Source organism: Branchiostoma belcheri, unplaced genomic scaffold (assembly GCF_001625305.1).
Source record: "Branchiostoma belcheri isolate BF01 breed outbred unplaced genomic scaffold, Haploidv18h27 scaffold11, whole genome shotgun sequence".
Classification (NCBI taxonomy): domain Eukaryota; kingdom Metazoa; phylum Chordata; class Leptocardii; order Amphioxiformes; family Branchiostomatidae; genus Branchiostoma; species Branchiostoma belcheri.
The window spans coordinates 4,729,151-4,750,430 of NW_017802491.1; the positions used below are offsets into that span (position 1 = coordinate 4,729,151).

A 21,280-nucleotide genomic window follows, 5' to 3' on the forward strand; every position below is an offset into this window, starting at 1 on the left:
ATGCCGATCGCTGACCGATCAAAATTAGATTTGAGTGGCCGCTGCTTTCATAACCGGAATATGATGAAACTATCATCAGGTTGGTGAATGGTAAAGTTCTTTTTGTTTTACATGAGCCAACATTTCGATGACCGCCTGTCATCTTCATTAGGGCTAACAACTGGTTTACTGAAACCAGTCATATTGGCTGATGAATTTTGGCATAAGATCTTTGGGAATAGCCTCTACCAGGCTTCGGGAGTAGAAATCGGCCAAATAGACAGATAGCATGCCGACTCCCCTGAAATATAGCATGCCAGGGGAGTTGGCATGCTATCTGTCTATTTGGCCGATTTCTACTCTTTTTTTTATTTTTTTATTTTTTTAATAAATCATTCTTTTTATTGTTTCCAAAATTCACACAAAAGAAAGCATGGCACACCTTAAGATCATCCATCCCAACAGTAATAGTCACCGAATTCTAGCCTCTACCAGGCTTCGTGAGGTGGCTGGAAAGAGTAGAAATTGTCCAGATAGAGAGATAACATGCCAAGGAAGTTGGTCCGCTAGAGAGTACAGTTTTCCGCACCCGAAATGTACTGTCTAGCCGACAACCCCCCCTGGTATGTTAACTGGCTTTCTGGCCAATTTTTACTCTACCCAGCCGCTTCCCGGAGCCTGGTAGAGGCTACCCGAGGTCTACCCTGACGCGACGCGAACCGAATCATCCTGACGACTTCCGCCGCTCGCCGCCGCCCGCCGGACGCCAGGTTTTAATTCCGTTCCGGTGTGCTGATTCTGTGAAAGCTCCATCCATCACATGAAATCAAGCGATCATTCGCTCCTCAATCAATTCTAATTAATAGGGGCTGTCCGAACCGTTTGTCATGGCGAACCCTCTGCGGTCTGTTAAACAATATCATACAGCAGCTTCGGCTAAAAGTCCTTCCAAATGTGGGCACGCTGATGGAATACATAATTATACCACATGCATGGACATAGATTATTATGCCACGTCGTTCATAGATTATTATCGTTGTTACCATTAATGCAATTGGTATGGATTTGATCTTAGATATTTCAAATACCAAATCATAACAGCAGGATGAATAGATAATAAACTGGCATTGTAACTAAGCAATGAACCAGTAGTCTTTCGGATAGAGTGCACGTACTTGGACATCCGATTGCCTATTGGATGTTTTTATACCCATCAGGAAATATAAGAACATATCTTAGGTTTGTACGTTTCAATCTAGATGGTATTACGGTTCAATCTCGTTTACTTCTTACGACAAGCAATATAGCATCAATGCAGGATATATGTCTGTCTGAAACATCGGCCGCTATTTGTTTATAGATGCATGTCAAAAGTTCAATCCATTCGGTGAATTTATGAAGAGTCATATCTTGATATTAGTATCGACAAGAACATAGAGATAGGCCCATCTCGAAGATAAAACAGCTACATGTATGTAGCGCAGGGGTTTTAAGGTGTCTGTTTCAAATTGACGTCAGAGCACCAGATTTAGCATTTGATGGAGCCGGGCCCTAATGGGCTTCTGTACACACAGGCAGCAAGATTTAAAAACTAAAAGTCACTCATGCCGATCAACATGCGTCATGCGGGGATGGTTCTTTCTGTAGGAGCAGTTTCGTCTCCCGATGATAGTTGAACGTACACGTAACTATGACGCGGGTAAAAAGTCAGAATGAACTTTGAACTTTATCAATTATACTACGTTGCAGACTTATACTAACATACATAGTAGCTTAAATTGTGTCGCATTTTTATGTACAACAGTTTGTAAATTATTATCAGAAAGTGAAGGAAAGAAAAATGGCTGATCTAGACCGTTATTTACAATAGTGTAGATTTACGTACTGACTGTATCTCTGGTAGGTCAACAAAAGGTAAAAATCCATAGCTTGTGTTACACAATCTCTCGCTCTCCGAGAATCTGTGACCATACATCTCTAACTCGAAAGAGCCAATCCCATTCCAAGAACTACCAATAGGACCTCGGGGTTCTTTATCACTTTCAACATCAGCCCAATAGGAGCTCAGGATTCTCTAGCCTGTCAATCAACAGTTTCCAATTCTCCTGACTTAAGAGATGTTCATCAAACTTGTAGACCTGACCAGCGGGAGGGCTGTTAGAAGACTGATGTAGTCAGGCTACTTTACTTACATGCAGTTCTTACTCTTGACCGAGTGGAATAAATCACCCCGTCCCCTGCTGCCCTTCAGACTTTGGGGAACGATTTGGTGGGAAAGTAATCAGACTAAGGCGAGGTTTGGATGGTTTGTGTGACCTGTGCGCGCCGCTGAACATCAGGTTCAACTCCAGGGGCAGCGACAAACGTCATGGCAATCATTTCAACTGTTTGAACTCATCTTCAAGCAGATGTAAGTGTTCAACGTAGTGTTTTACGGGTATTTTTGCAACATTTTATGAGTCTACAAGTTTTACACATTTGTAACTCGTCATAGGAAAACGACTTAGAGAGTACAATTATACTAGAAATACGTAACTTTTAAACTGATTATAGATTACAAATACTCCTGAGTGTCACTGTTATTCAAATAAGAATATAGAATACTAGTAATACGAATACAGTACTATAAATACAAAATAAACTGTGAGGAAAATACTGAAGTAGAGGATGTCTCATTGACGGCTTGATTAACAACAAAAAAAATGCAAAACATTATTATTACAGTCCAAACAGAGGTTTAGGCTTCGGTCCATTTTTGACATGTTTTAGGCGTTTTTATCGAACTTTTCTGTTTGTTCTGGTATGTTGTTATTTCGCCATCATCGCCATTGTAGCTGAGGTCACTTTTGATTACACGGAGATAGTGTGAAAAGCTTAATATAAACTTTATGCACATCAGTTGTAGTTTAATAGTTTGATAGCGTTTCGTCCTAGGCCAACGGCTTATACCTCTTCTCAGAAAGAGCAGCTCTCTTCTAGTGATTTGTGGTGACCTCGGGAAATCACGGTGTGCACCTCATCATTGAGGAAGTGTAGTGGTATGAATAACTCATGCCGTACATACATGTACGTGTATCAGGGCACGTAAATTTTCTCTGACTTTAGCTAACCAGGTCTCTATAATACTATAATCTCCATGTTCATGCAAATCGATACGAGTACTTTTGGGGCAATCTACGAGGGTCATTGCACCATGGAGGTCATAGCATCAAATTCGGCAAAGCAAAAATAAAATCAATACAAATAAACTGCAGTAAAACAATACCCTTTGTAAGGTAAGGCCTAATCGAATTTTTTACTCTGGGTAGCGGCAACTGAAAACGAAATCATGGTCCGCGCGCTGTATTTCACAGGGAAGGTGAAAAAAACACATAGAAATTAATTTCTGTCTCTCTTGTCAACAATGAAACGTAAAATAACATAACAGAGGAGCACCCAAAACTAGCATATACCGTTGCCAACAATAAAGCAGAAGTTGACAAATTGTCCAAGGCTAAAACGGTTAGGCATACTTCTAATAACAATATTATTGTCTTTTGCTCTAGACTAATCTTACTGCTGCAGTAATATCGTGCGTAAACGGGTTACTAGGTCAATCAATCGAACCATAAATGATTCCGGAACGACATCCTTGTTTGTCTTCATCTGTTGTTGATGGCATTCTGAGCGCAGACTGGCTTGAATTGCTTTTTTATGCTGCGGTTGGTACATATAAGCGATCACGTTGATCACTGTTTTGCCATGTAAAGAATGCCTTTGTGCTATTAAAAACATCTTGCGGTCTCCAGCCCAGATGTCAAGTCGTTACGTTAGTTTTCAATTGTCTCAGAGGAGACGCTACATTTCCAAAAACACTCCCATAGTCTTGGAAATGAAAGGTAGGACCTATCAACATTTCAGGTGACGTATGGAAACATGGTATCTAAGATGAGGAAAGGACATGTCTTTTCCATTCTTGGATCAAAGTTGAGTTCAAAGACTTAATCTGTAAGAAAATTTGCCTTTCTTCTTGAGCTATAAACCTGCCGTTGGGATACAGTCATTGTTTTGATTTGTCGAAATTAGGATGATTCCCATGCGCTTCAACATGATATATACTTATATTTAACCTTCAATCAGATATTTAGGTGGCTGCAAGACAGTATCACACTGGCAAGACATGCGCAGTATCAAATTGGCCAGGCAGTATCAAACTGGCCGGGCAGTAGAATAAAAGATAGCCCGATAAAAGCGCCTAATGCACGTCAAAAATAAGCCTAAGCCTAAACCTCTGCTTGTAGAGTGTTGTACAGAAGACCTCCTACAAACATGCCCTATGCAGAGCAGCTGAGCGGGAATTGGAGCCGCACGGTCCAGCGCACCCTCCCAGGCCGTAACCGCGGGAATTATCGATCGAAACCCCGCTCGAAGAATGACATCTTTATCGGGAGAAATCCTCGTAACAACATGTGGCCCAAACTGGACTGAAGCGGATGTTGTTTTGATGTGGACTGATCAGAACGTACGTTGACGTTCAGGCTCTTTTTCTCTAGTCTAGCTGCGTTGATTCCTCATATTCTACACTAGACCTAAATCCTAATGGGGTTAGGGTAGTAGAATTCGGCAGACATAGGGTCTGACTGGCCGGGAGAGTGGGTCCACCGCTAGGGTTTCTTTTCCCCCTGTGAAGATATCTGCGTGGGCAAATGAACTCTACGGTACTGGCAAAACTCCCCTGGCCAATTATTCTCCTTATTTGGCTAAATTCCACTGTTACTGAACCAGTCGTGTTAGTCTGCTGGAGACTAGATTCATTAGGACTACTCATTATTATTGGCGCTTGTCGATAAAAACAACAATTAAGGTAGCTCATCATTCTCATGGTCCGTATGAAAGGAGTAATTACCGAACGCCTTACGGTGACCCAAGGCACAAAACCAAACAAGATATACACAAAATAAAGGAAATGTCAAACGGTGACGATCATGGATTCAGGCAGTTACATATGGACGCACGTATGTTTTTATATAACTGCACTACTGAAGGCACATATACCCGTACGATCGTCAATGCTGCCCCGTGGAACACCTGATAAAAAGAACGACAAAACGTTTCTTCCCGACGGATTTACCATATCAAGTCGCCTCAAGATACATTCCGATAAGTAAATACGATAAGACGCGCTTACCAGCTTAAGAAATGAAGAAATCGGTCCCAGCCCGCCTTGTAGAAATCCGAAAGCTTGAAGGCTTGTTGTCAGAACCCAGAGACGTCTCCACCATATTTTTGAGCAGGTGTCTGTGTGTCCATGAGACGGCGGTGGGCGGGAGTGGATGAGAGGTTTTACCGGGAAGGCGCGCTGCGTACTGTCCCAGAAACTCGTTCCACGTCCGATACCTGTGCTGACGTCGCGCGGACACACCTGCGGCAGCGCCCTCTGTACGAACCACGCACTCACCGGCTGTACTCAGGCACCACGTGATCACAGACTGCCTCCATCATTCACTCAATATTCATGCACAGATTCTCCTCCTCTCACGGCTGAGTCTAGCATGCAGCCTCCATCAGACCTTCCTACCGGGGTACGGATTGTAGAATTCGCAATAATTGACCAGGAGAGTCAGTCAATTTTCCCCTCCTAATAGACTCTAAGCTCCTCTCGCCGATTCTTCTCCCTATTTGACTAAAGTTTGCTGTTTTTGAAACTGCGTTGTTAGTTATTTGGAGACTATGTATATACAATTTTATGACGATATCAGAAACCAATTATTTATTATTTACCATCGTTTCCAAAATACACCCTTGCTCCCCCTCTATTTCTAACCATGAGAAAACAATTTTACGACTAAAATCAAAGACCCAAATATCGTGGAAGAAAAGAAGAAGTCAAACCTAGCAAAACTTGTACCGTGTATGTTGTTGACTGTAGTATAAAATAGCGTTGTCCCTTATGTATTTTCTTTTACACGTTGTGTGTACTTGCAATTAGCCCTGGGGCATGTATTTGCTGTAAACTCTATCTATCTATATACACACGGAGACAAATCAACTACCTTCCAACAATGACAAATATTGTGTCTTATCAGCAAAAAGGGCACATGAAATATTTATAGTGTTTTGCGCCGTGCTAGCGTATCGCAGCAAGATACAATGTTTTATTTAGTTCGACCTAAAAAGAATACGATTGATAAAAAAAAATCAATCTATTTGGTGCGGCGCTGTTTTTGACCAGTAAGGTTTGACCTGGTTTAAAATTGCAGGCAGGATGACTGGGGTACTCATTAACTAGCTTCTATTATTCTTTCCAATTAATTGGCATTATGGTTATGAAAATTCATAGGAAGATTACTCATTGCAAGCACGTAGTAAGATAGCCCGTGCATAGACTGTACCTCATCACCTTCACTTAGCTTGTCTTGCCTACATTACAGGTTATTTCATTGGCTTGTGAAAAACCTTGTGAAAACGATGGTATGTGGAAACTATTGTATCCGTGTATCCAGAACCGTGCCTATCTAGTTTCAATGCCTGAATGGGTCAGGGTTAGGATCACATACGGTTCTGGATAGCCTCCGCGTATTCAAGAACGTAGATTTCTCCGGGCACGAATCGTGATACGCATGAGCTATCCAGAACCGCCTGAGTATGGTTCTGGATAAAGCACAGTTCTTGATACACGTGAACTATCCAGAACCGAACCGAACCCGAGTATGGTTCTGGATATGCGCGGATTATCCAGAACCGTGTCTGAGCATGGTTCTGGATGAAGCACGATTCTGGATAGCACTCCGACGTGCTTGCGCACCATCAGCACCCTGTGAGTAACGGCTTAAAAAGAGTTCTGGCCAATAGACTTCACCAATCCGATTTAGAAGGATCGTCGTGCATATATATAGCGCTCAGACAAATAACCTTGGGGAGGCCATTACCTACAAATCGCTCTGACATTTTACCGCGTCCCGCGTTGACTCCCCTTCCATTTGGCGTTCAGAACAAGTCTGGGGACACTGAAATATTCTGCGCGTGACCTCTTTTCAGGTGAAACATGGAAATGAACAAACCATGTGTATCTAAGAACGTGCTAGCCTGGTTACCAAACCTAATGTAGTCGCCGAATCTCTTTCGTCCTCTCCACAACTAGTTATCATTAGTTATTATTAATAATTATTGATTGCGGAGAGAACAAAATAGAGACTCAGTTGAGTTTAGTACTTACTTAATAGCTTTGGTTAGAGCGTACAGTAAATGCACGTAACATAATCAAGCTATGTGTCCTTGGTCCTTTTACCAATAACAGTTCCCACGTACGCTTGAAGCCACTCTTTTCTGTGACTTGTCGATGAACTATAGCCTAATTCTGCCAAATTGTCCCCCCTGGGCGATAGTCGAGTAGATTAAATGGACAAAGTACTTTTCTTTCCATCTGACACCGGCTATGATGGCAGGGGGAACAACATGTATAACGCCATTTCTGTCAGCAATCCAGATTTGCAATCAACGACTCACCAATAAAACGTCTTGATCTTTGTAGCTCGCACGGAATGAGATTTGATCTGATCGCCCTTCTCTTTAATTTACACTTCAGGACCCCGAAGATTGCTTGGGTGTCTCCGTTCTGTCCGTATATTTCTCCCGCGTGCTATCTCTTCAGGTCCAATGAAAGCAATACTGTTTTTTACGAGGGCTAATAGCACGTGTAATTTTCCCCCAAAGCCTGCTAACTGATACGGCTTTATTGATGCTTGTGTAGTTGCCGTCAGATATACGATTAAAGGAGAAGAAGAAACTACAGGATCGTGCCTTTGGGCAGGTGAAGTTAGTTAGATCTAAGAGAGATGTAACGTTATGTGAAAAACACGCCTATTGTCGTAACAGTGATCAGTAGGCTTTTAGTTCAAAGGTGCATTATACTCAAACATTTTAAGTGCAAAACCTGTGATTGTAATATAATGTCACTTTTCAACATATTTGTGCAATTATCTCACATTTTCTGATATGCATGGTTGGCGCTAAAACAGTACGAGTCACACTCAGTTTGTGGTGCCACCACAAACTACCAGAATGTAAACAAACATTGCGGACAGCTATGTTTTCAACCTCGTAGGGTAATAAGAGGCCATATTTTGTCAATGTAGCAACTTGAAGGCTGATTCAACTTACTTTATAAGAAAATGACCCGAAAATTACATTTTTTTTTATTGTCCTGCTGTTACATAATGTAGCTTTAACGCTTCTTTATCACAAAATGGTCCATTTCACTGGGGGGGGGATTTATTTCAACAGATACTATTCATATTAATTGCATGTAATCAGGATGTAAACTTCATCAATACTGACTGGAAAGAAACGATTAATGTGGTGGTATCTTGACCCTTGTGTTCCTTGATCAAAGTTTGTCTGCCATAAACGGGAACCGTTTGTGTCGCTCTAAAGAATTCATCAAGTAGATTGGTAATAATAAGGACGATGGCTAACAAAAGGAATTACGTTAATTGGTCTGTACTCTTTCAGAAGAGGCCTGGTCTAATATTCATGGCTACATAATCCTCCAGTGTGCCTCCCTACGGACGTTAACTATCCGTGTGCCTCCTGTAACTACTTGATGTATTACCGGCTGTTAAGAAACTGCTACGAGTCAGGATAAGGGAAAACGGGCACAGAGAAAGGTCAGTCTTAATTGTCCTGCTGGGTCCATATATATATTTATGGGCTGCACATACAGTGCTGCCCATATTGGGCCCTGTATATGTATGATGGGGGGGGGGGGTCTGACATGAACACCGCCACACAGCAGCAAAACCAAGTAACTACGCCACAGCAGTACAAAAGAAGTCAAGGGTGTATGGCCTGATTAAGAAAATCAAATTACTGAAAAATATTAAATGTGCAATAAAATGTGCAAAGATTGGGTGTAACAGGTCTGTCGGTGTAATATATCTAGCTGCCACCGGTCGCCCTGGTGTGTTATGTGGGTGGTTATGCCGGTTATACAGATACAGATACTGTGTAGAAACGCCAGCAGGACAGTTCATGGTACGAAAGTTCTTAAGGGATAAACAAACAGAAACAATGTTTACTACTAGAATTCCGAGATCTCATACCTCCATGAAATATGATCTTGATATGTAAATGTTAATTTCTTCTTTAATTGTGCAAATGACCTCTGCATTAACATGATATATGCATCGTGATGTATGTTAACTTTTGATTAACTTACAGATGTCCCAAGTATGACATTCTCATCATTCACCATTACGAAATCATAGAATTTTCGCATTAATTATGCAAATTAGGTCATCATTTGCATAATTAGTATCTGTTGAAGTTCCGCCTGCCATAGGTTACATACATTACATGTATGTAAGTAGTATAATGTAAAACACTGTAATTATAGAATTTCCTCATTAATTATGCAAATTAAGTCCTCATTTGCATAATTTGCATTTAATTATGTACATCTCTCGCTCAGCTAAATACACACCAAAAATAATGAAAATATGTTGTTCCTGTCTGGACTTATTGGCTTTTAAACATTTCGCCAGAAAGTGCCCTGCAGTTCCAGAACAAGCCGCTAGGGGGCCCAAACTCATATGACTTCTTCCCAAGCACGAGAGCTACCTTCCATCAAAATTTCATGACCCTAGCATGTCCAGATCGCGAGATATCAAAACCGGAAGTTGCGCTGCAGTACCAAGGGAAGCCACTAGGGGGACCAAAATCTAATCATTTCCAGTTTTCGTCACACCCTACCAACACACCAAGTATGAAACCAATCCATCCAGGCGTTCTTGAGTTATCTTGTTGACCAACAGACGGACAGACGGACAGACAGACGGACGGACAGATAAACGCAACTGAAAATATAACCTCCATGACACATTTCATGGAGGTAACTAGTGGTTAAAACACTATTGGTTTTCCTGCAACAAAACAAACCTAGAGCGAAAGTTCACGCGTATATCCAGAACCATGCTTCTTGCAAAATATACGTTTTTGGATTCACGGAGAATATCCATAACCGTACGTACCTGATCCTGGGCAATATATATTCAAGGTTCTGGATACGATAGACCCATATAATGGGACGTCCACTCAATCCACAGGCGTGATTATGAGGCAGTGATAAAACTGGTGACGGCAGCGGTCATGGACAATGCTTTAAACATGTCAAACCGGCTTCCAGGTAATATACAATGTACATGTACTATATGCGATCATCTAACCATCGGATGCATCATCCAAGGTACTTACTAAGCATTTGACGTGCCCTGAGGTAGCTTGGTATAACCGGTCAATGACATCTACTCCAGAGTGCTTCTTTATACGTGTGTATGCGTTCTTCATACAGATTAAAAGAAGCTTTACTGCACCGTGGAAAAATTGAGTTGGTGTTACCCTTTTGCTGCAAGTAGAGGCACAACACATCTATGGAATTACAATGATGGAATAGTTCCTGGCCTGCAATCACTTTGAATTTGTAAACGCGAGATAACATTCTATATCTCTCCTTCTATCTCTCCATCTATGCATATCTCTCTCTCTCTATAAATTTATATATACTACTATCTCTATCTATTTATCTACAAGAAAAAAGAGAGATCCTTGTTTTTTGCACTGTTTTTATGTTATAAATAGTCAAATAACATCTCATAGTGAAAATATCCCGGCAAGTTTCAAGCCTTTTCCTTCTACAAAGACACGCACATTTCTGAGACGATCCCCGCCAATCCTGTTGCTACAAAGTTATCACGGTTACCAGGCGGGACGGGGGAAGATTACCCGCAGGTGTTCGCCGCGCGACTCTGATTGGACGACGCTGACGTCACGCGTGACGTGTGGCACAATCCAATCAGAACACAGGAGAATTATCCTCAACTTTGTTACCGCTTCATAGAATGTCGCAGCTAAAATGTTTTTGTAAAGATCCTCGAAACACGAATGATGAATGCTAATGGTATTTTCACAAGTCGGAATAACAAATATGATCGCATTAATAATACAGAGGAAAATGTTTAAGCGTATATCAAATTTCAGCATGTGTTTCTATATAGTTTTCCTCTAAGGATAATATTGCACATTGTTCTAAAATTTCTGCGGCAGAGCATTAGGCGAACCCAAAGCGATACGACAAGAAAAATTGGATTTTCAAAGTCAGTTTTCTTGTCATTTTTAAAATGTAATAACTTGAATCAACCTTATCCCAGAGTATACTGATATCTGTGAGGCAAAAATACGATGTCGCTGACGGAAAACAGTTGCGTGTTTCGTGCCGTAGGCTTCTTCTAGCTCGTATCTATTCTCGGCTTTCACGTGACGTCACGGGGCTTGCGTAATACAGGCGGCCGCCATTTTGGTGTACCTCGCTGTAGTGCTATGCAGTGTCAAGACATTGGTACCGAAGCCATACAAGTAGTTAACAGCCACACGATAATTTTGCAGTCTTTGATGGTTGACAGATGACAAGGATTTCAATGAAATTGTCCATTTTTGAGAGGATAGGAAGTCAAAGGATACGATGACTAAGGATATTCTCGGCTTTCACGTGACGTCACGGGGCTTGCGTAATACAGGCGGCCGCCATTTTGGTGTACCTCGCTGTAGTGCTATGCAGTGTCAAGACATTGGTACCGAAGCCATACAAGTAGTTAACAGCCACACGATAATTTTGCAGTCTTTGATGGTTGACAGATGACAAGGATTTCAATGAAATTGTCCATTTTTGAGAGGATAGGAAGTCAAAGGATACGATGACTAAGGATATAGGACGACAAAACTTGCGTATGTGGTAGCGTATGTGTGAACCAACTTCAAAGACTAACGTTACTAGTCCTACACAGTCCTACAGTGGACAGGATCCGTATGTTGGTCACTCTAGTCTAATTTTTTTCTCAATAAATGAATTAAGAGAGAGAGGGAGGGTCTGGGAAGTGTGTTTTGGACAGTTCTCTGTGCGCGGGTCACCCGTGTGTCTGATTCCTTCTCGCGACAACTTGTGACTCGCGTAGCCGAATCGTAAACAACAATTTCGAGAGGAGCGGACGGGTTATCCCCAATCAAATTATGGTAAGCCTAAGTTTCACCTTTTCTTGGTAATGTAAATCCTTGTTTTACTATCGGTTGCTGTTACAAAATTATGGGTTCTGTGTGTAATAATGCAAAATGCCAGTTTTTATTCATGCCCGCGGGCGGCTTTGTTTGTTCAAATTGTTGTGTACTTTCATCTAGCCCCTTCGGTTTCGCCGCTGACAAACTGGAGTTCATGAATATTTTTTCAAGCACCAAAAGTACTAGCATGTCTCTGTTGGAACCCCATTAGAATTTCACATGACGGCTTGTCATCCCTGTCGACAGAAATTTTGTTGGCCGCCTCGAGTTTGCGGGAGTAAATCATCGGCGTTGGGAGGGGAGCCTCCGGGCATAATTTTGTTTACGTACCCTTAGTTGTAGTTTTGCCGTAAAAAAAGTTTTTGGGTAACCTCTCACAACCTATGCATGAATTAGCTTGTGAACATTCACATTAGAATATTAGGATATCATGATAAGCCGAATTTTAACCCAATTTTTAGTGCTAAGATCGGTAATTTTGTTGGGCTGTCAGGGTGAACTCGGAGTTTTAGCACTTAGGCTCAAATTGAGTCAGACTGCCACGTGTACTACAGTATCAAAATAAATTCACTTGCACCGTGTAAACTTTTGTTTAGTCGATGTTTAATGGAAATTCCTGGGTGCCATTTCTGCATGTACAGGAACATTTCTGACCTCGGTGTAGGGAAGATCACGTACGCGATATCCAGCAGCATTGTGTGGCGTCGGGCGGCTTTTGGCGTCAGAAGCCCCGCCCGGTCAAGCCGCCAGACCCGGCTGTTCCTCGGCCCGCTTGATGCGTTCTCTCGCCCTTTCGGCCCTCGCCTCTCCTTCTGTTCTTTGCTTTCGTCCCAATCTCTGTACTTCTTTCTTCCAAGGTTTTTTTAGTAGGGACCCAGGCAACATTGTGTCGGACCCAGGCGGGTGAAGCTTGCCCAGAGTCTGTGGCGATAGTAACTCGCCACAATCTCGGGATATTTCTGTGGCCGTATCCCCGCGGCTGATCGCAAAAATCCACAATCTGCGATGTTTTTCGGTCAGTTTTTCCTGGTCCTTTCCTTGATTTGTAATCACCTTGGCACACATTGAAAAGATACACTGTGTTTACCACTTTTTTGACCCGCAACCAGCTACAAAACAATGAACCATGTATATAGCGCATAGGCTACGCGGGGTTGTAGGTACACCAAAATGGCGGATAACACCCGTCGCTAAGGTCGGGTCACGTGACTGAAACCCAAGAATTGGCGGGAGTCCTAACTTCGCTTGTTTTAGGGCTATTTCAAATGCTTCAGGTATATAACGTGAGACTATTCATGATCCACTGCCTTCAAAGAAGAAGTCAAACTTCTTAATAGCAAGCGTAGTAGCAGAAGTATAAGTTTTTCCAGATAGTAGTTGTCTGTTTCCTAGTATTGTATTGTGCTTAGCCTGGGTACCATCCTATTTACTTGTATACCGGGGCTCCCACACTCGCTTCCCTAAGAAGTAGTCTGGAAATGGTTAGATCTGAACAGTCTGGCTCGGTCAGATTTTGCCCGAGTGTGCTGATTGGTCCCTCCTGTCTTGTTCATTAGCCTAACGTCCTTCTCAGTATGTGGTGATGCTTATCTCCTGCCTGCTCAGCAGGTATCACTGACCAAGGAAAGGTTTGTTTATTTATCTTGGACGGAGTGTAGTAGCCATTGAGAGACACTGTTGTCATGATTTTGCTAACATTTGAAGTAACAGAGCCACAAAGAACATCTTGCTTAAAGAAAACTACAAGAAATTGTACTCAAGGTAAATTTGTGGCTGTACTTGTCATACATAAGCAGCAACTTTTTTGCCCTTACCAAAACAGCACATGGCCATGTGGACTTTGTACTGATGGGTCTGACCTACTAGTGGAATCATTATGTGATATCATCACCAAGCCAAATAGATACAAGCGTTTCCAGACTACTTCTTAGGGAAGCGAGTGTGGGAGCCCCGGTATACAAGTAGGATGGTACCCAGGCTATATTGTGCTATCTTTGACTCTGTAAAAGCAATTAGCCTTCGGGCATGATTTGCAAAATAAAGAATATATCATATATATGATGTTATGAAGAAAGTGTGCTAATAAACGACAGTAGATTTCTTCATCTAGAATTTTCTTCCATCCTGAGATTACATTGAGAGGAATTGCTTCAACAACGTTAATACGATCACGTTCGGACCCACGTTACATTAGACACGCCCTTGACTTCTCTACGGGACAGTCTGAACTGGAAAATAAGGTTTGCGAGGCAAGAAGGTGTAAAATGGATCCCTCCGATGTTATTAGCTTGTTAACTAGTTCTCGTTGTGCGCGGTTCAATGACAGTTTGGTGGAGCGTGATGATTTTGTAGCTAGGCGCCACCATCATCAACAAACGACTTGGTGACCTTGACCTCTGAAAGCCAAAGGATCGTTTTGAAAAATTGCAACACCTTTGGAATAAACTTTATCTTTTTAAAAGCACTTAAAAGTTCAATTCAAAGTTTTTGTACAAATTCATAATTTTGTCAGAGAACATGAAAAACATGATCATTTTACATCGATAAAGGTTATTTATTATTTACATCCAGGTACTGGTAATACGAAACACAAGAAAACTATTTCCAAAACTGTCAGACACTGCTACCTACTTGATAAAGTAACAGTTTTCTTGTGCATGATCATTTTTGTTTCAATTCGTGCCCCTTTCTTTTACCCCATCGCAAAGAAGATATTATTCATAGCTAACAGGCGCTGCAGATGCTTCATTAAGTCCTGCATAGCACCATCAGCTCGAGAACAAGCTGCCCAAGGCCACTAGACGGAGAGAAAGGATTTCATCACACCTTTATCTACGGAAAACAGACGTTCTAAGTTATCCCTAATGCGTCCCTCGCAGGGAACTCATAACGAAGCCACGCCACCTCGGCTAAATCACAACCCAAGCTGCAGCTTCTAGAGCTGTCACTTAGGCCTCTTAAAATGTATTCCTGTGTAGTCTGTAGGAACAGACAGTGCAGAATCTTTTAATGTACGAATAAACATATTTCATGATGTGAGACTCTGGTTAATGAAATTTCAACAAGCCCGATTTATCAATCTACTACGTGAATGTAAGATTATTTCTGACATTGGTATTGATAAGTATTAGGTATAGTTGTAGAAAGACCTTACGAACGTCACTGTACTTGTGTCAATAACGATTTGAATGTAAAAACAACGTAAAATACCCCCTTCGAGTACTGCTACCAAATGCAAGAGGTTGATATGTGTCCTGAATGTTACTCTTTTTACTTAAAAATTGTTGAGCGGGCGATTCTGATAACCAAAAAACTGAATTGGTGTGGTCTTACATAGGCAACGATATTTACGGTCTGCGCTGTATGCGATTCAATTATGGTGAGTACAAGGTACTCAGCAAACTCTCAGTATCTGTAGGCTGCGCCTGTGGGTGCCTCATTCGTGGGGCTAGATGAGGATGGAAAGATTCACGAAGACATTCCTCTCTTTCTTTAAAAAGCCAAACAAACGATTTATGAACCATGTATGGCGAACATTGTCACAAGTAAAATCGTTTTCACTTTGCATCGAAAGAGCCTTTATAAGATTGTTCCGACTGATGATGAGGCATCATGACTGAGAAGACAATATTTGATCACTGTTGTATCCAGAACCATAATTTATCCAGAACCATGCTCAGGATGGTTCTGGATAGTCCAAACGTACCCAGAACTGTGCCTGACGCAAATCTATGTTCTTGGATGCGCGGAGAATATGCCTGATTTTAAACGTAAGCCCTCAGGCATAGAATTCGATATAGACACAATTCTGGATACGATGATAGCTATATGTTTTTGTAAATATCTACTTGCAGTGTAATGATATATAGTTAATCATTCTAGGCCTTATTCTAAGAAGTTATTCTAAGACAATACGTTGAAGGTTGAGGGAAAATAGTACTTAGACACAAGGGGGTAATAAAATCGTTTCCACAGGTCACGACCTTTTGACCTTTGACCCGCCATGACAGCTGAGACCTGCGCCATGATAGTCTGCCTACGTGACTCGAACTCTGACAGAGGAAAAAGGATCGGATGTTGCAAATAAACAAGGGATTCTGTAGCCGTGCGTAGCAGAGGTAATTCCCATGCAGGATTTATGTGGATACAAATCAAGTTCTGCGATCGCTGAGAAGTCCAATTCTCGGCTGTGATCACTGACTGCAAGGGTAAAGATTTAGAAGGGCAGTCAATTCCAATATTGTTGATCATCACCACACGATGCTCATGGTTCATTAGTTAATCCATAAGGGATATCTACCGTCCAAAGCAAGATAAACCCACAAGCTTTCCACGTCTTCTGGCTTTCCTTTTGAGGACACCATATCTGGCCATGTCTCAACTTTCTGTTCTATGCTAGCCTTTCGCTACAAACGCTGCCAGATCATTTCTACGGGGAGTTAAATATGAACTGTACTTGCGCGGCATAGGCAATTTAAATTCTACTACTGAATAAAGTACGGAGATTGCTTGACATTGATAAGACACTTACGTAATGCACTTACGTAACACACTTGCGAGTCTTTGTAATGCTCAACCGGTTGCCCATATGCTCACATACGTGTTGACTAGTTCTCTGTTATACGGTTAATTGACAGTGACGAAAAGTGAATGTCAAAGTCTGGAAGTAAAGTCTGGAAGTAACTCCGTAATTCATCCACTAGTAAATTAAAGTTTGAATTGCCGTTGAGTATTGTTTACCTGGATGTCGAATCAAACTGTACCTGAAATTTTTGGCATATGAAAACTGGTACACTGCCGAAACTCTATCATCAGGAAACAGCTGTTAAAGTAATGTATACTTGATGTTTCTCAGCAATGTATTCAGATCCCAATCTTCGGATCATTGAGGATCATTGTGTACATTAAGCTCCACAACTAAGGAATATTTTTAGCATCATCCTATCCGTGGTTTATGGAACCTTTATCGTATGTTGCAACTCAGCCAAGACGTTTGAAATGCCAAGATCACCACTTTCCTCCAAAGGAAACGAATAGAGGTAGATTACTGCGCAACTTGCTAAGTTTAGAAACATAATTGGACTTCAAGATGTTATGAATTATGAAGGCTATAGTCATAGCTGGACTACTGTTGTCCACGTAAGCCTAAGGCTAGATTACGTCAGTAGTAATATTTCTATTGTTTGCATAATCACTGATTAACAGACCTAGTTATAAACAGGAAGACATGTTTGTACGATAGCTATGCGATAGTTGAATAAACCAGTGTATGACTTACCCTGAAAACAGAGACATTTGCTGAACACAAGCCAAGGACGTGTGGACTAGTTCCGCCGGAATTTCAAAAGAGGTCACTGAACTCACTGTGTAAACTGTCCCATTACAAGTTCATTAATTCTGTTATAACTAGTAAAACATCGACTTCTTAGCCATGGTGAACTCCCGTGTACATATTGGGGATGGCCTTGGCATTTTGGCGAAGAGATTGTGTTTCAGTATATATTGTAACATCGCCTCATTAGTATATATAGAGTTACATGGCGCGACGCGTTGGGTTATGTTGGCTGAAGCCTCTCATTATCCTCTGTCTCAATAGCTAGCTACAGTTTTGTACAGGTCATGTCATAACCTAATATAGTCATTATAGTTGTCACCGTATAAAGTTTGAATAAGTATAAACCAACCCATGTACTGGCTTATATGCAGTATTGTTGAAGTCAGCGTTGTTAAATGTTGACGTAAGGATTACCGATTTGGCAAAAATGTAACGTTGGCGTACGAAGTGCAAATACGCAACATACTCTGGTGTGCCATGGCTCAAAACATAGTATCATGCAACTTGAAACTTGCCCTTCCCAAAGTGTAAAAGTTTTGTATGGAACTGTGCTTTACTTACGATTATGTTTCACCGCCCAGAGAGAAAAATAAGGGTACAAAATGTCCGAGTGATCTCTGCCGAACTCTCTTGCAGACGACGCGAACAGCTCAGAGAGGCTGGGGCCACAGCGGACGGTCCTGGCATTCCTGGGCTGCACAGCGCGCCTGTGTACACGCGGCTAAATCGGGACTCGTTCCCCCCAGAGGTCCGAAGAATGGCTCTGCTTCTACCCCGTCCGAAAATAGCCTGAGATTCGGACCGGCTACGCCCATAGTGTGAGGGAGATTAAACTTGATAATGGTTGGGAAGGATTTATTGTATTTAGGTCAAGGATAGGTCAATGGTTTATATTTTCAGCTTTTAATTTTTTATATTAGAGGAGCAATATCTTAGAGGGTGCGAACTAATTTTTTGTATCATTTAATTTAGATGCATTTACTCTAAGATGTCAAAGACATGCGGGTCGCAAAGTGATGATTTTGTTTTGGAAGTGAAGGGCAACTTACAGTCAGGATTGTAGGGAATGGTTAGCTGTGTGCTTTCCTTCATGTTTTAGTACTAGCATGTAATATATAAGAATTATCATGTTTAGTTTTCTTGTTAGTCCTCTCTTTCCCAAAAAGTCAAGTTTGGAGAGGTATTATGGAAATACTGCGTACAATATGAAGTATATAATGTAGTCGCGTATAATATAGTCACACTAGCTATGCCTTTATTATGACAACAAGGATTTCATACGCTCCTTGCGACCGCCCCTATCACTGCAAGCAATAGGAATGATAATATAGTTCTTTATTGCAAGTTCTTACCCGTGGGCTAATTGCAAACCGACATTGACAAAAACAATGAATACAGAATGTGGTGAATTAAGACTATAATTATGCTAACATGGAATTCTATTTATACGGTCTGCTTAGATAATTTACTTTTTTGAAAAAATTACTGTACATCAAACTTGTGGATGTCCCATACTAGGAAACTCACAGTTATCAACAGACGACAACATCACTCGTGAACTATTCTGCTAACACATTTCCTGTGCTTGACTAGTTTTTATCAACTGAATAATAGCTATGAGGATGTCTATATCACTTTACATGATCGGACAAGCCTTGAATTTTCACCCAAAGGCGTTTAAATATGGTCTATTTTCGTGGAGTCCTATTGGCATACAGAGCCATTAGGATACTTTGATAGCGTTTTTGGTACTCCATTGCTTTCTTCTGATCGCCGTGTTTACTCCATACTACCGCTAGGTTCTTCAAGAGCGCGGCAATCTGTGGGTGTGCCGTTGTCTTCCCGTAAACGGTTGTGAACATTTCTAATGCCTGTTCTAAGTAGTCACCTGCCTTCTGTTGATCGCCAAGTTCACTCCAGGACAATCCCAGGTTGCAAAGCGCGCATGCAATCTCCGGATGTGCCTTGTCTTCTCCGTAGATAGTTTTCCTCATCTTAAGAGTCTGCTCTAAGTAGCTGATTGCTTTCTTGTAATCCCCAAGGTCACTCCACGATGATCCCAGGATGCTTAGCGAATTTGCAATGTCTGGGTGTGGTGTGTTACCATAGATGTCGTTCTTCATTGTTAAGGATTGCTCGCAGTAACAAACTGCCTTTTTGTAATCACCGAGTTTACCCCAAGACGACCCAAGGTTATTAAGTAACTTAGCAATTTCTGGATGTGCTTTGCCTTCTCCATAAATAGTTTTTGACATCATTAGTGACTGTTCAAAGTAGGTAATTGCTTTGGCCTGATCACCCAATGCCCCCAATGACAACCCCAAGTTGTTAAGGCACATGGCAATGTAGTGATTAGCAGTCTTGTCTCCATAGATATCTTTCATCATAATTAATGACTGTTGAAAGTAGCTAATTGCTTTCCTCTCATTGCCAAGCCTACTCCAAGACGATCCCAGGTTGGTAAGTGATTTAGCAACTTCTGGATGTGACTTGTCTCTGTAGATAGTTCTCTTCATTGCTATTGACTGTTCAAAGTAGCTAATTGCTTTCTTCTCATTTCCAAGATAGCTCCAAGTTGATCCCAGATTGTTGAGTGACGCGGCGATGTCTGGATGGGCCGATGTGTCCCTGTAAATAGCCTTCATCATTGTTAATGACTGCTCGTGGTATCTAACTGCTTTCATCGGATTTCCCAGCTGACACCAAGAGCATCCCAGGTTAGTAAGCGACGAAGCGATATCTGGATGCATTGCATTCTTTCCGAATATACTTTTCTTCATTGCTAGTGACTGTTCGTAAAAGAAAATTGCTTTTTTGTGATCACCGAATGCACTGTAAGATGATGCTAGGTTATTGAGTGACTTTGCAATGTCCGGATGTGGTGTTTTGTCCCCATAAATGGCATTCCTCATCGCCAATGACTGACTGTAGTGACGGATTGCTTTCCTCTGATCACCGAGTTGACTCCAGGCAGACCCTAAGCTGTCGATGGTGTTGGCAATGGTTGGATGGGCAACTCCGTTTCCATAGATAGTTCCATGCATTTGTAGGGACTGCTCAAAGTAGCCAATTGCCTTTTTCTGATCTCCGAAATCACTCCAAGATGATCCCAGGTTTGTAAGTGTTTGGGCTGTGTCCGGATGGGCTGTTTGAGCTCCGTAGATGGTTGTTATCATTGCCAACGCCTGTTCGAAGTAGCTAACTGCTTCAATTTGGTTTCCGAGCATTCTCGAACATACACCCAAAATGTTTAAGGAAGAGACTATGTCTGGGTGTGGCGTTGCTTCTCCGTAGATGGTCTTCCTAATCGCTAATGACTGCATGTTGTAGCTGATTGCTTTCTTTGCATCGCCGAGTCTCATCCAAGAACGTCCGAGGTTGTAGAGTGTCATTCCAATGTCTGGGCATTTCGTTATGTCCCCATGGACAACTTTCCTCATCGATAGTGATTCTTTAAAGTATAGGATTGCTTTCTTCTGATCACCGAGTTCACTCCAAGATAACCCCAGGCTCTCAAATGACATTGCAAGGTCTAAATGTGCAGTGTTGTCTCCATAGAGCTCCATTCTCATCGCTATTGACTGTTCGTGATACTCGATTGCTTTCTTGTAATTACCGAGTAGGTACCAACATGACCCGAGATTGTTAAGTGAAAATGCAATACCCGGGTGTGCATTGTTTTCCCCATAAATAGATTTATATATATTTAGTGACTTCTCACAATTGCTGATAGCTTTTTTCTGGTCACCGAGTTTATTCCAACATGATCCAATATTGTGATGCAACATAGCAATATCTGGATGTGCTGTACTGTCACCGTAAATACCTTGTAGCATCGTAAGTGACTGTTCGAAGTAGGTCATTGCTTTTTTCTGGTCTCCG

At 41.6% G+C, this 21,280-nt stretch overlaps 1 protein-coding gene across 3 annotated transcripts in view; it reads right to left on the minus strand.

Moving 5' to 3' along the window:
• LOC109484504 overlaps window positions 1–18,140 on the minus strand; it is a 28,474-nt gene extending 10,334 nt beyond the window's left edge. The window contains exon 1 of one of the 3 annotated variants that reach the window (XM_019787796.1): window positions 17,960–18,140. The gene's annotated coding sequence lies outside the window, so the exon portion shown is untranslated. Of the gene's footprint in view, window positions 1–5,146; window positions 5,387–17,341; window positions 17,517–17,959 lie in introns of those variants that run through there. The other 2 variants (XM_019787816.1, XM_019787805.1) reach the window with 2 other exon arrangements.
• Window positions 18,141–21,280: the final 3,140 nt, after the last annotated feature.